Raw genomic sequence first — 15,208 nt, 5'->3', positions numbered from 1 at the left:
AGTATCTAGGTGACGTTCAAGGACTACTTACTGTCCTCAATCTCTCGCGGGTATAAACCCGCTCTAACGTTATAATCCTAAGGAGATAGGCCTATATGCACGTGGTTCAGGCTGGGCCTTATTTAAAATACAACACACAACTTGCCTGGACCACACTTATTTGAAGGAAAAAACCTTATTGAGGAATGGAAAAATATTTATTCAATCCAAACCTGGCAATTTTTATTTATTGCCAATTATTTTGTTATTTTTAAACATTGCTTATACTCTAAATTACAGAAAAAACACTGTACATTGCTAAATTCTTTACAATTTTGTACATAGAAAAACACACAATGTCAATAAATCAACATCAAACATCATACAAAAAATTAAACAAAAAATTCATGAATACATAAAACTAGAAACATAAATACATAGGTAGTTAATAACTGAGAACAATCTAATGCATGGGGAATAATACCAAATTAATGGCAGTGATTCAATTGTATCTGGACTGATAGGTCCTGATTATCTTTATTAATGAATTGTTATTCCACCAAAAAGCTGCTGACGCGTTTCAAGACCGGCTGTCCCGCGAGTTTACCGTTGTGGGCTGGGTAGGTGACTATGTGCCCTGAGCCAGAAGCGAGCAAGGTGATTTTCACATAGCTCCGGCCCCACGAGGACAGTCTGTGGGATTTACCGCTAAGGAACTACGGTCCTAGGGTGGGCATCCACGAAGGGTTGATCCCTCGACACATTACAGGTCGTATACTCGATTCCTTCTATACTGAGGGATCTGAAGCAAGTTGATGAGCATTCTGGTCCTGATGAATTGCCCGAGAGGCATGAAACATGTCGACCACACCTTGACTGAGGGTTGAATGAGGCCAGATCACCCTAACTGGTACGCCTCAGTACCCCTCATTTTCACCAATTTTTAATAAGGCAGTGAGCCATGCTATTAAAGTTTTCTTAATGGACTCCACTGACCTCTTTTAACCTCACTCACGCTCACTATTGCACCTTTTTCTTAGGCCCCTCACACACATGCACCCATTGGCTAAGGAATAAAAGAACTCCGCCAAAGTGTAGCACTCAGTGCTACCCGACAGGCATTGCATCGCCAGCCTGCCGCAGGAGCAGGAAGCCAATGATGACACGGTACGATCATCGGGTCGGATGGCAACAGTCGTCCAACCTTTGAATTGTGTGAGGCATCCTTAATTCCGTTAAGGGATTACCACATTCCCTGCCACGTACACTCCCAGAGAGAGAGGATTCCTTGAGTTACTTTAGTCTACCCAATGTGGGGAACTCTGTACACTTTTTGTTGATCTCTGCGTTTCAAGACCAGGACAGTCGTGCCTGGTCTCTCATCAGGGCTTAAATTCTTTGTATCTGTAAGATGCAAAGAAGAGAATCGTTTTACTTGTTTGATTGCCTATTAGCCTCTGAGCTTATCACATATGATGTGTATTATAAAATAAGGAAATATTTACATACCAGGCTTTTCTTAGGGAGGAGGAGGTGTATTGTGGAAGGCAACGAGGGACTTAGTGGTTTTATCCGGACAATCTAGACAGGGAAACGGGAGTTTTGTAAATAAAACGATGCACCGCCTTTTCAGTGCATTCAGTATAGTTTTTGTAAATGGAAGAGACACTGACCTATTTGGCCACACCCTTTCCAGCAGGCGGAGCTGCGGCGTGGATTGCCCTGATGGAGCCGTGCCGGGGTCAGATGCCAATAGTATGCTATCTTGACGGCCGATTCCCTGCTCGCCACGTTCCTGGCTGTATGATGGGCCCTGTAGTAAATATCCTGCCATTCCCTATCTGTGAAGGCACGTCCTATCTCCCGTTCCCAACGCCTCTGACCCGCAGAGCGTGCATCAGGTGGGGGAGGGCTCAGCATCTTATAGAGCTCTGTTATCGCACCTTTGTCTGTTGGTTTCATGACTAGCCATTTATCGAAGGCGGTAAGGTGCCGACTTACTAGTAGGAGCGTATCTCTGCCCGTGAGCCAGTGACAAAACTGGAAATATTGAAACCGCTGGGGGCGGTCCAACGTGTATAACTCCTGTAGAGTGTCGAATGGTAGGAATCCTTCTGTTTCAAAGAGGTGACCGGCCGACCGGCACTCCGAAGGTCACCACTGAGGGAAGGAGCCGGGGACCATCCCCGGTGGAAAGGTGGGATTATCGAGCAGGGGTGACATTGGCAATGGGAAGGTGGTCAATCCTCTGGGAACAGCCACCGCGTACCACGCCTGGAGCAACGTACGAATGATGGGCGAGCGTTTGATGTAGGACGGTCTGTCAGGACACTTCAGAAAGGGAATTCTCCATAACGACATTCGGCCATTGCTCGGTCTTGGAATAACTACAGTTTTTCGGATTCGGGGCGATTCCATTCCAAGAGTTGTCGGAGCTGTGATGCTTGAAAGTATCTCTGAAGGTCAGGAATGTCCAGGCCACCCTCTGCGGGGGCCCTTCTAGCCAAGTCTCTGCGAAGCCGAGGCCTCTTCCCGGCTCAAACAAACTGTCTGATAGCGTCCTGTAGTTTCTTAATCAACCCTAGAGGCGGCGTGACCGGGATAGTTTGGAAGAGATAGAGCACCCGTGACAGTAGGGACATTTTTATCGCTGCCACACGTCCGAGCCAGGAGAGTGGCTGTTGTCGCCACCGACGTAAGTCCCCCTGTATTTGAGTAAGAAGCGATGTGTAGTTCTGCTCAACTGTTTGGGCGGTGCTAGGCGTCAGGGTAATTCCCAGGTACGGCAGGGAGACGCGGGAGGAGAGCCCTCCTTACATCTTGTTTTTAACTAAATTTGTTATTGGCTTATGCACATGTTTTGTTTTTTTAATGTTACTGTTTTTTCCATGAATTTTACAATTGGAACTTTAGGCCAAAGAATGATTAACGTGACCAGGTTTATGAATTATTTAGCCTTGTTAGTTGCCAATTTACGTGCCCTTTGATTGATGACGTACTTTACGATATCTGCAGCAATTTTAATATTGACAATTTTCGTTATATTGGGCCCGATTCACAGAACTGACCTAAGACAAAATCCTAAACTTACTACTTTTGGTATTCACAGAAGTTAGGATTTTGTCTTAAGATTGTCTTAAAACAGACTTAAGACAGACTTAAGACAAAATCCTAACTTAAGTCTGTCCTAAGTCTGTCTTAAGACAAACTTAAGACAAAATACTAACTTCTGTGAATACCACAAGTAGTAAGTTTAGGATTTTGTCTTAAGTTAGTTATGTGAATCAGGCCCATTGTCTTTCAATTATGTTTTATGTTTTCTTTTATGACCTCACAAGTTTGAATAAAGATTATTTAGTTTGGATTTAGTCTAAGGCACTTCCATGAGACATTACTCCATATGTGTCTACTTGAAGGATACAACTGGTGGTCCCGGGTTTTACCAGTGGTCTGTTCTACACTTTCAGCAGTGAGGTTATCCTTAGCTGATGGAAAACATTTCTGAGAATTACCATGTGATTTCTCGGTATCACTGGACATCATGTACCAGAGCAGGAACGCTTTTTCTTTACATAATTACCAGACGTTTTTCCCTCTCCCCGGGTTCCTTGTGACTCCCCAGGCGCCGGCTTAGGAGAGCCGAGGTGTCAGATGTGACGATCAATGCATCTGATTAAAAGTGACAGGAGGTGTTTGGAATCCCTGGGTGTGATAACTATCATCTAATCCAAGATTTGCATGAAAATGGGGCATAACATTCAAATTTCAGTGCTTGCCTCGTATTTACTGGGCATGTTTTTCCTGTTCAATTCGAGCAGGTTTGAAAGCAGAAGTTTCAGGAGATTCTGAATCATTAGCAGCTGCTGCATCTATGCACATCCCCCGGGCATCCTCACCCGGCAGTCAGTCGCCATGCCTACCGTCCTCCCGGGTGCGCAGTGGTTGCCATGCACAGGGCCCATGCCAAGCAGATGCGCAGGGCAGAAAAAATGCTCCAGAAGCAACCTTGCTATCCCACACCACTCATCTCCTTTGCAAATTCTACTTGAACAATACTGAATTATTTCTATTGGATCCAGGTGTGTGGTTTGGGTTTATTGTGACTGGAATATGCAGGGCAGTGGCGTAATGAAACTTGAAGGGGCCCCCTGCAAACTACATGGAGGGGGGCCCCCTCCCATTCTCCGTGCCAGTCTAGAGCTCTCAGGCCAGCGACCCGCCATACTGCAGGGGATGCGGGCTACTGTTACGCCACTGTCACCAATCCTGCCGTTATAAGTAACACTGGATGGTGGAGTTAACGGTTGGGCTTAGTCTGCCAGCAGGCTATCATAGGTGGTGGTCCATTCATTACAGGGTCCCTGCCATCAGTACGCCAGGGAAGTTTGCCCAATTTTAGGTGGGTTTCCTGATGCAGACTCCTGTCTTGATATACAACACCGGGCCCACTCATCGTTCATGTTTGACAAAAGTGCATCCACTGCTCCTTCTCGTTTCCATTTTAAAACATTAGACAAAGCGACAATGCAGTATTTCAAAAGCAGATGTAACTACAAAGAGCACATTTTGATAATACATTTTTATTAGTAGACAATAGCAATCTTAAGAGGCATTGCATAGCTTCATGCACACTTTGACCACAATTCCATCACAGTCTATCTCTGTCAGTCAGTCTCTCTCTTTCTGTCAGTCAGTCTCTCCCTTTCTGTCAGACAGTCTCTCAGACAGTCTCTCTCTCTCTCTCTGCCAGTCTCTCTCAGTCAGTCAGTCTTTCTCTTTCTCAGTCAGCCAGTCTCTCTATCGCAGTCAGTCTCTCTCTCTCTGTCAGTCAGTCTCCTTCTCTTTGTCAGTCTCTCTCTCTCAGTCAGTAAGTCTCTCTCTCTCTGTCAGTCCCTCTCTCTGTCAGTCTCTCTCTCAGTCTCTCATTCAGTCAGTCTCTCTCTCTGTCAGTCTCTCTGTCAGTCTCTCTCTCTCAATCTCTCTCTCAGTCAATCAGTCTCTCTCTCTCAGAAACGGTCAGAACAAAGAGACCCTGCCAATCATATTTAAATGCGATCCTACATGAGGATCCTAGAATACAAGTGGAACAACGGACCTACCATTCAGAGCCAAACATCAGGTCAATCAAATATGGATACATATATTTTTTATTTATTCGTTTTTTTGTTGTCAAATTTCCATATATTGGTATTACAAAAGATAAATTTCAGTTCATCGATCAGAAATAGGTTAAAACAGACATATTCAATATTAAATATAAAGTCCCACACACACCGTACATATCTCATACTCACAGAACCACATACTTTAATGACAATCACACAACCAATCTTTCACACATCCAAGCATAAATGATCCCACTAGTACAAAAACGGCATCAAATGAATTGATAACAGAATGGACAACAATTCATTAAGCAAAGGAGTGTTAGGCAGAAATAGAACTAAGGACTGATGGTGGAATAAACAATCCTGCTCCCACAAAGAACGACACAGACGCGCGTTTCGGTGTAAGGACCCACACGGGCCACACCTTCGTCAGGCGGCGATGATGTACCACGGAGTAGGGGACTGTATATCTGAAAATACAAAATATGGATATAGATACAGTGACATAATTCACATTACAGTTGTTATAATATATCATTCATTGTGGTTTCTAATCCACATATGGCTCTGAAAGGGGAGGTTGTCCAAAGTCATTTAGTCTTTGTCAATTATTACTTTTTCACTAGAAAAAAGGCTACTGGAGGGTCTGGAAACAACAATTCAGCAGCGGCATATATACCATACACAAATCCACATTCTTTTTTCTCAAAACTCATTCAATGTGCACACTAAAAGAATTCAAAGCTCCTAGCATGTTCAACTATGTAGATATATGGCCGAAACACATGATGGATGCCCGTAAACCTCAGTTCTGTTTCTGCCTAACACTCCTTTGCTTAATGAAATGTTGTCCATTCTGTTACCAATTCATTTGATGGCATTTATGTACTAGTGGGATCATTTATGCTTGGATGTGTGAAAGATTGGTTGTGAGATTGTTATTGAAGTATGTGGTTCTGTGAGTATGAGATATGTACGGTGTGGGTGGGACTTTATATGTTATATTGAATATGTCTGTTTTAACCTATTTCTGATCGATGAACTGATATTTATCTTTTGTAATACCAATATATGGAAATTTGAAAACATAAAAAAAAATATATATATCCATATTTGATTGACATGATGTTTGGCTCTGAATGGTAGGTCTGTTGTTCCACTTGTATTCTAGGATCCTCATGTAGGACCGCATTTAAATATGATTGGCAGAGTTTTTTTGTTCTGACCGTTTCTGTTTTCTTCACCCGTTAGCCTGCCTATATCCTTACCCGTTGGGGGGCCTCCTTCTATTTCATAGTCTCTCTCTCTCTCAGTCAGTCTTCCAGACAGTCTCTCTCTCTCTCTCTCTCTCTCTCTCTCTCTCTCTCTCTCTCTCCCTCCCTCTGTCAGTCTCTCTCAGTCATTCATTCTCTCTCTCTCGCAGTCAGCCAGTCTCTTTCAGTGAGTCTCTCTCAGTCAGTGACTCTCTCTGTCAGTCAGTCTCTATCTCTGTCAGTCTCTCTCTCTGTCAGTCAGTCTCTCTCTGTCAGTCTCTCTCTCAGTCAATCTCTCTCTCTCTCAGTCAGTCTCTCTCTCTCTCAGTCAGTCTCTCTCTCTCTCTGTCGGTCTGACTCTCTTTTTCTGTCAGTCTCCCAGTCTCTCTGTCAGTCAGTCTCTCTCTCCACTGTCTCTCTCTCTCTCTTTCCACTCTCTCTCTCCAACCTCTCCACTGTCTCTCCCTCTTTCCACTCTCTCTCTCCACTCTCTCTCCACTCTCTCTCATCACTTTCTCTCTCCCCACTGTCTCTCTCTCTTTCCACTCTCTCCAACCTCTCCACTCTCTCCACTCTCTCTCTCTCTCGACTCTCTCTCCACTGTCTCCCTCCACTCTCTCCACTCTCTCTCCACTCTCTCTCCACTCTCTCTCATCACTCTCTCTCTCTCCCCACTGTCTCTCTCTCTTTCCACTCTCACCAACCTCTCCACTCTCTCCACTCTCTCTCTCTCTCTCCACTCTCTCTATCCAATCTCTCCACTCTCTGTCTCCACTCTCTCTCTCTCCACTCTCCAATCTCTCTCTCCCCTCTATCCACTGTCTCCCTCCACTCTCTCCTCACTCTCTCTATCCACTCCCTCTCCCCACTCTCTGTCTCCCCTCTCTCTCTCCACTCTCTCTCCCTCCACTCTCTCTCCCTCCACTCTCTCTCTCCACTCTCTCTCTCCAATTTCTCCACTCTTTCTCTCAAATCTCTCCACTGTCTCCCTCCATTCTCTCTTTCCACTCTCTCTCCACTTTCTCTCTCTCTCCACACTCTCTCTCCACTGTCTCCCCACTCTCTCTCTTCACTCTCTGTCTCCACTCTCTCTCTCTCTCCACTCTCTCTCTCTCCACTCTCTCTCTCTCCACTCTCTCTCTCTCCAATCTCTCCACTGTCTCCCTCCACTCTCTCTCTACTCTCTCTACACTCTCTCTCTCCACTCTCTGTCTCCACTCTCTCTCCACTCTCTCTCTCTCTCCACTCTCTCTCTCTACTCTCTCTCTCTACTCTCTCTCCAATCTCTCCACTCTCTCCAGTCTCTCTCTCTATCCACTCTCTCTCTATCCACTCTCTCTCTATCCACTCTCTCTCTCCAATCTCTCCACTCTCTCCATTCTCTCTCTCCACTCTCTCTCCACTCTCTCGCTCTCCACTCTCTCTCCACTCTCTCTCTACTTTCTCTCTACAATCTCTCCACTCTCTCTCCACACTCTCTCCACTGTCTCCTTCCTCTCTCTTTCCACTCTCTCCACTCATTCTCTCCACTCTCTGTCCACTCTGTCTCCACTCTCTCTCTCTCCATTCACTTTCTCCACTCTCTCTCTCCAAGCTCTCCACTCTCTCTCTCTCTCCATTCTCTCTCCACTCTCTCTCCCTCCATTCACTTTCTCCACTCTCTCTCTCCAAGCTCTCCACTCTCTCTCTCTCCAAGCTCTCCACTCTCTCTCTCCACTCTCTCTCCTATCTCTCTCTCCACTCTCTCTCCTCTCTCTCTCTCCACTCTCTCTCTCTCCATTCATTTTCTCCACTCTCTGTTCACCCTTTCTCCACTCTCTCTCTCCACTTCTGTTGGGACAGCAAACAAGGTATATTGCGCTACAGTGGAACATTACTTTTGATAAGTCCAAATAAGACGATCAAGACCCAAGACGTCTTCACAAATATAGCGATTTTTTCCTTAAGACTCACACAACGCTCTTTGCAGCGCAGCACCCTTTCCTTGTTATCGGTCCTTGTTGAGAGTTACTTGCGTCAACACATATATAAGAAGGTGGGAATAAGCGCCCAAGCCCAGACCCCAGGCATCCAGAGCAGTCAGCCACCTTAGTACAAGGATCTGGGCCTAAATCCATTGTTTTTTTGCACTCCACACCACCCTGGGTTAGACACTGGCTATATGCAAATCAGCTTGACTCCAGTGGTGTGGAGAGCCTGGGACTCACGTCTGAGTATACCCAGCACACTCGGGGTGAAAATTGCAAAAAACACAGTTGATGGGCAGAATGTAGAACAATGTCATACATTCACCCCAGTACAAGGATCTGGGCCTAAATCCATTGTTTTTTTGCACTCCACACCACCCTGGGTTAGACACTGGCTATATGCAAATCAGCTCTGACCCTGTGCCTCATGGGAATAGTCCAGTCCGAACTACCAAGCCATGTCTTTCCCAGACCGGAATCAAGCATCCAAGGACCGGTTTCTGGCTATCAGCCTTCTTCAGCCTGGATAGCTTGACTCCAGTGGTGTGGAGAGCCTGGGACTCACGTCGGAGTATACCCAGCACACTCGGGGTGAAAATTGCAAAAAACACAGTTGATGGACAGAATGTAGAACAATGTCATACATTCACCCCAGTACAAGGATCTGGGCCTAAATCCATCGTTTTTTTGCACTCCACACCACCCTGGGTTAGACACTGGCTATATGCAAATCAGCTCTGACCCTGTGCCTCATGGGAACAGTCCAGTCCGAACTACCAAGCCATGTCTTTCCCAGACCGGAATCAAGCATCCAAGGACCGGTTTCTGGCTATCAGCCTTCTTCAGCCTGGATAGCTTGACTCCAGTGGTGTGGAGAGCCTGGGACTCACGTCTGAGTATACCCAGCACACTCGGGGTGAAAATTGCAAAAAACACAGTTGATGGACAGAATGTAGAACAATGTCATACATTCACCCCAGTACAAGGATCTGGGCCTAAATCCATCGTTTTTTTGCACTCCACACCACCCTGGGTTAGACACTGGCTATATGCAAATCAGCTCTGACCCTGTGCCTCATGGGAACAGTCCAGTCCGAACTACCAAGCCATGTCTTTCCCAGACCGGAATCAAGCATCCAAGGACCGGTTTCTGGCTATCAGCCTTCTTCAGCCTGGATAGCTTGACTCCAGTGGTGTGGAGAGCCTGGGACTCACGTCTGAGTATACTCAGCACACTCGGGGTAAAAATTGCAAAAAACACAGTTCATGGACAGAATGTAGAACAATGTCATACATTCACCCCAGTACAAGGATCTGGGCCTAAATCCATCGTTTTTTTGCACTCCACACCACCCTGGGTTAGACACTGGCTATATGCAAATCAGCTCTGACCCTGTGCCTCATGGGAACAGTCCAGTCCGAACTACCAAGCCATGTCTTTCCCAGACCGGAATCAAGCATCCTTGGAGGCAGTGCAGTCTTGGGTGGATTCATTTTGGGACATTCAGGTACGCGGCATTCCTGGAACATTTTTGTATGCTGACCTCATTGACGTAGGGGTGATTTTCTTAGGGCATTAGCTAGTTAGTGGAGTTATTATTTGTTTGGTCCTCAAGCCTTCAATTCAGATTTTTTTTTGTATATTGTTTTTTTCCCCTTTTATTGTCCACATACACCAGCAATTGCCTACGCTTGTAGGGGTTTTGGAGTATGAGCATTTGGTGGATACTGCTATTCTACAGGAGTTCACAATCCTGGTAAGAGGAATCATTTTGTATTTTTCTTTTGCGCATTTGTGCTCTGATTCATGCCAGTGGCGTAACAAAACTTGAGGGGGCCCCCCTGCAAACTACATAGAGGGGGGCCCCCCTACCATTCTCCGTGCCAGTCTAGAGCTCTCAGGCCAGCGACCAGCCATACTGCAGGGGATGCAGGGCTATTGTTACGCCACTGTCACAAATACAGCCGTTATAAGTAACACTGGATTTTGGAGTTAAAGGTTGGGATTAGTCTGCCCGCAGGCTATCATAGGTGGTGGTCCATTCATTACAGGGTCGCTGCCATCGGTAGACCGGGGAAGTTTGCCCAATGTTAGGTGGGTTTCCTGATGCAGACTCCTATCATGATATACAACATCGGGCCCACTCATCGTTCAGTTTTGACAAAAATGCATCCACTGCTCCTTCTCGTTTCCGTTTTAAAACATTAGACAATGTGACAATGCAGTATTTCAAAAGCAGATGTAATTACAAAGAGCACATTTTGATAATACATTTTTATTAGTAGGCAATAGCAATCTTAAGAGGCATTTATTTTATTTATAAAGTTTTATATAGCGTGAACAAGATCCCGAAGGATATCTGAGCGCTTTGCAATAAGTTGGTGTTGTCCTCCTGAATAATATGATTTCTGTGCATTGCATAGCTTCATACACACTTTGACCCCAATTCCATCACAGTCTCTCTCTCTCTCTGTCAGTCAGTATCTCTCTTTCAGTCAGTCAGTCAGTCTATCTCTCTTTCAGTCAGTCAGTCAGTCTCTCTCTCTCTCTTAGTCTCTCTCTCAGTCAGTCACTCTCTCTTTGTCATTCAGTCTCTCTCAGTCAGTCAGTCAGTCGGTCTCTCTCTGTCAGTCAGTCTCTCTCTCTCAGTCAGTCAGTCTATCTCTCTCAGTCAGTCAGTCTCAGTCAGTCAGTCTCTCTCAGTCAGTCAGTCAGTCAGTCAGTCTATCTCTCTCAGTCAGTCAATCAGTCTCTCTCTCTCTGTCAGTCCCTCAGTCTCTCTCTGTCAGTCTCTGTCAGGCAGTCTCTCTCTCTCTCTGTCAGTCTCTCTCTCTCTCTCTCTCGCTCTCTCTCTCTTAGTCTTTCTCTCTGTCAGTCAGTCTCTCTCTCTGTCTGTCAGTCAGCCTCTCTCTCTCTCTCTCCCAGTCAGTCAGTCTCTAAGTCAGTCATTCGCTCTCTACCTCAGCCAGTCATTCTGTGTCAGTCAGGGCGGTTGGATGGATGCAGAGAGGAGGATGGATGGAGAGAGAGAGAGAGAGGGATGGAGAGAGGAGAGGACTGGAGATGGAGTGAGAGAGGGATGGACTGGAGAGGAAGAGAGAGAGGTGGAGAGAGAGAGGGATGGATGGTGAGAGAGTGATGGATGGGGAGATGGAAGGAGAGAGGGATGGACTGGAGAGGAGGATGGATGGAAAGGAGAGTAGAGAGAAAATAGAGAGGATGGAGAGAGAGATTAGAGGGAATAGAATGAGAGTAGGGAGAGAGAGAAGAGAGAGAATAGGGAGAGAATAGGGAGAGAGAGAATAGGGAGAGAGAGAGTAGAGAGAGAATAGAGAGAGAGTGAGAGAGAGAGAGAGAATAGAGAGAAAGAATGGAGAGAGAGTAGAGAGAGAATAAAGAGAGAAAGGAGAGAGGGTAGAGGGAGATTAGATAGGGAGAGAGAATAGAGGGAGAGAGAATAGAGGGAGAAAGAATAGAGGGAGAGTAGAGAGAGAGAATAGGGAGAAAGAATGGAGAGAGAATAGGGAGAAAGAATAGAGAGAGAATAGAGAGAGAGTAGAGAGAGAATAGAGAGAATAGAGAGAAAGTAGAGAGAGAATAGAGAGAATAGGGGGAGAGAGAGAGAGAATAGAGAGAGAGAATATAGAGAGAAAGAGAGAAGGAGAGAGAGAGAATATATAGAGAGAGAGAGAAAGAGAATAGTGAGAGAAAGAGAATAGAGAGAGAAAGAGAATAGAGAGAGAAAGAGAATAGAGAGAGAAAGAGAAGAGAGAGAGAATAGAGAGAGAGAGAGAATAGAGGGAGAGAGAGAGAGAGAGAGGAGAGAGAGAGAGAGGAGAGAGAGAGAGAGAATATAGAGAGAGAGAGAATATAGAGAGAGAGAATATAGAGAGAGAGAGAATAGAGAGAGAGAGAATAGAGAGAGAGAGAGAATAGAGAGAGAGAGAGAATAGAGAGAGAGAGAGAATAGAGAGAGAGAGAGAAGAGAGAGAGAGAATAGAGAGAGAATAGAGAATAGAGAGAGAATAGAGAGAGAGAGAGAGAAAGAGAGAGAGAAGAGGGAGAATAGAGAGAGAATAGGGAGAGAGAGAATAGAGAGAGAGAAGAGAGAGAATAGAGAGAGAATTGAGAGAGAGGAGAGAGAAGAGAGAGAAGAGAGAGAAGAGAGAGTGAGAGAGAGAATAGAGATAGAGAGAGAATAGGGAGAGAGAGAATAGGGAGAGAGAGAATATAGAGAGAGAGAATATAGAGAGAGAGAATATAGAGAGAGAGAATATAGAGAGAGAGAATATAGAGAGAGAGAATATAGAGAGAGAGAGAATAGAGAGAGAGAGAATAGAGAGAGAGAGAATAGAGAGAGAGAGAATAGAGAGAGAGAGATAGATAGAGAGAGAGTAGAGAGAGAGTAGAGAGAGAATAGGGAGAGAGAATAGGGAGAGAGAATAGGGAGAGAGAGAGAATAGGGAGAGAGAGAGAATAGAGAGAGAAGAGAGAAAGAGAATAGAGAGAGAGAATAGAGGGAGAATAGAGAGAGAGAATAGAGAGAGAGAATAGAGAGAGAGTAGAGAGAGAGTAGAGAGAGAAAGAGAGAGAGAAGAGAGAAAGAGAATAGAGAGAGAAAGAGTAGAGAGAAAGAGTAGAGAGAAAGAGTAGAGAGAAAGAGTAGAGAGAGTAGAGAGAGAAAGAGAGAATAGAGAGAGAGAATAGAGGGAGAGAATAGAGAGAGAGAATAGAGGGAGAGAATAGAGAGAGAGAATAGAGGGAGAGAATAGAGAGAGAGAATAGAGAGAGAGAAAGAGAATAGAGAGAGAAAGAGAAGAGAGAGAGAAGAGAGAGAGAAGAGAGAGAGAGAAAGAGAATAGAGAGAGAGAAAGAGAATAGAGAGAGAAGAGAGAGAGAAGAGAGAGAGAAGAGAGAGAGAGAGAATAGAGAGAGAGAGAATAGAGAGAGAGAATAGAGAGAGAGAATAGAGAGAGAGAATAGAGAGAGAGAATAGAGAGAGAGAATAGAGAGAGAATAGAGAGAAAGTAGAGAGAATAGAGAGAAAGTAGAGGGAGAGAGAGAAGAGAGAGAAGAGAGAGAAGAGAGAGAAGAGAGAGAAGAGAGAGAGAGAGTAGAGAGAATAGAGAGAAAATAGAGAGAATAGAGAGAGAGAGAATAGAGAGAGAGAGAGAGAATAGAGAGAGAGAGAGAATAGAGAGAGAGAGAGAATAGAGAGAGAGAGAGAATAGAGAGAGAGAATAGAGAGAGAGAATAGAGAGAGAGAATAGAGAGAGAATAGAGAAAGAATAGGGAAAGATAGAGAGAAAGTAGAGAGAATAGAGGGAAAGTAGAGAGAATAGAGAGAAGAGGGAGAAGAGAGAGAAGAGAGAGAGAGAGAGAGAGTAGAGAGAATAGAGAGAGAGTAGAGAGAATAGAGAGAGAGTAGAGAGAATAGAGAGAGAGAGAGAATAGAGAGAGAGAGAGAATAGAGAGAGAAAGAGAATAGAGAGAGAAAGAGAATAGAGAGAGAAAGAGAAGAGAGAGAGAGAGAAGAGAGAGAAATAGAGAGAGAGAGAGAGAATAGAGGGAGAGAGAGAGAGAGAGAGAGAGGAAGAGAGAGAGAGAGGAGAGAGAGAGAGAGAATAGAGAGAGAGAGAATAGAGAGAGAGAGAATATAGAGAGAGAGAATATAGAGAGAGAGAGAATAGAGAGAGAGAGAATAGAGAGAGAGAGAATAGAGAGAGAGAGAGAATAGAGAGAGAGAGAGAATAGAGAGAGAGAGAGAGAATAGAGAGAGAGAGAGAAGAGAGAGAGAGAATAGAGAGAGAATAGAGAATAGAGAGAGAATAGAGAGAGAGAGAGAGAGAAAGAGAGAGAGAAGAGGGAGAATAGAGAGAGAATAGGGAGAGAGAGAATAGAGAGAGAGAAGAGAGAGAATAGAGAGAGAATTGAGAGAGAGAGAGAGAAGAGAGAGAAGAGAGAGTGAGAGAGAGAATAGAGATAGAGAGAGAATAGGGAGAGAGAGAATAGGGAGAGAGAGAATATAGAGAGAGAGAATATAGAGAGAGAGAATATAGAGAGAGAATATAGAGAGAGAGAATATAGAGAGAGAGAATATAGAGAGAGAGAGAATAGAGAGAGAGAGAATAGAGAGAGAGAGAATAGATAGAGAGAGAATAGAGAGAGAGAGAGAGAGAATAGAGAGAGAGAATAGAGAGAGAGAGAGAATAGAGAGAGAGAGAGATAGATAGAGAGAGAGTAGAGAGAGAGTAGAGAGAGAATAGGGAGAGAGAATAGGGAGAGAGAATAGGGAGAGAGAGAGAATAGGGAGAGAGAGAGAATAGAGAGAGAGTTAAGGGAGAGAGAATAGATAGAGAGAGATGAGAGAAAGAGAAGAGAGAGAGAGAATAGAGAGAGAATAGAGAGAGAGAATAGAGAGAGAGAATAGAGAGAGAGTAGAGAGAGAGTAGAGAGAGAAAGAGAGAGAGAAGAGAGAAAGAGAATAGAGAGAGAAAGAGATAGAGAGAAAGAGAAGAGAGAAAGAGAGAGAGAAGAGAGAGAAAGAGAGAATAGAGAGAGAGAATAGAGAGAGAGAATAGAGAGAGGGAGAAGAGACTACTCTCCCTCTCCACTCTCTCTCCACTCTCTCTCTCCACTCTCTCTCTCCCTCTCCACTCTTCTCTCTCTCCTCTCTCTCTCTCTCTCCTCTCGCTCTCTCCCTTCCACTCTCTCTCTCCCCTCTCTCTCTCTCCTCTCTCTCCTCGCTCTCTCTCCACTCTCTCTCTCTCCACTCTCTCTCTCTCCACTCTCTCTCTCCACTCTCTCTCTCCACTCTCTCTCTCCACTCTCTCTCTCCACTCTCTCTCCCTCTCTCCTCCACTCTCTCTCCACTCTCTCCCTACTCTCTCCACTCTCTCC

This window comes from Lissotriton vulgaris, unplaced genomic scaffold, assembly GCF_964263255.1.
Source record: "Lissotriton vulgaris unplaced genomic scaffold, aLisVul1.2 SCAFFOLD_5375, whole genome shotgun sequence".
Taxonomy (NCBI): domain Eukaryota; kingdom Metazoa; phylum Chordata; class Amphibia; order Caudata; family Salamandridae; genus Lissotriton; species Lissotriton vulgaris.
This window is presented reverse-complemented; position numbering follows the sequence as displayed.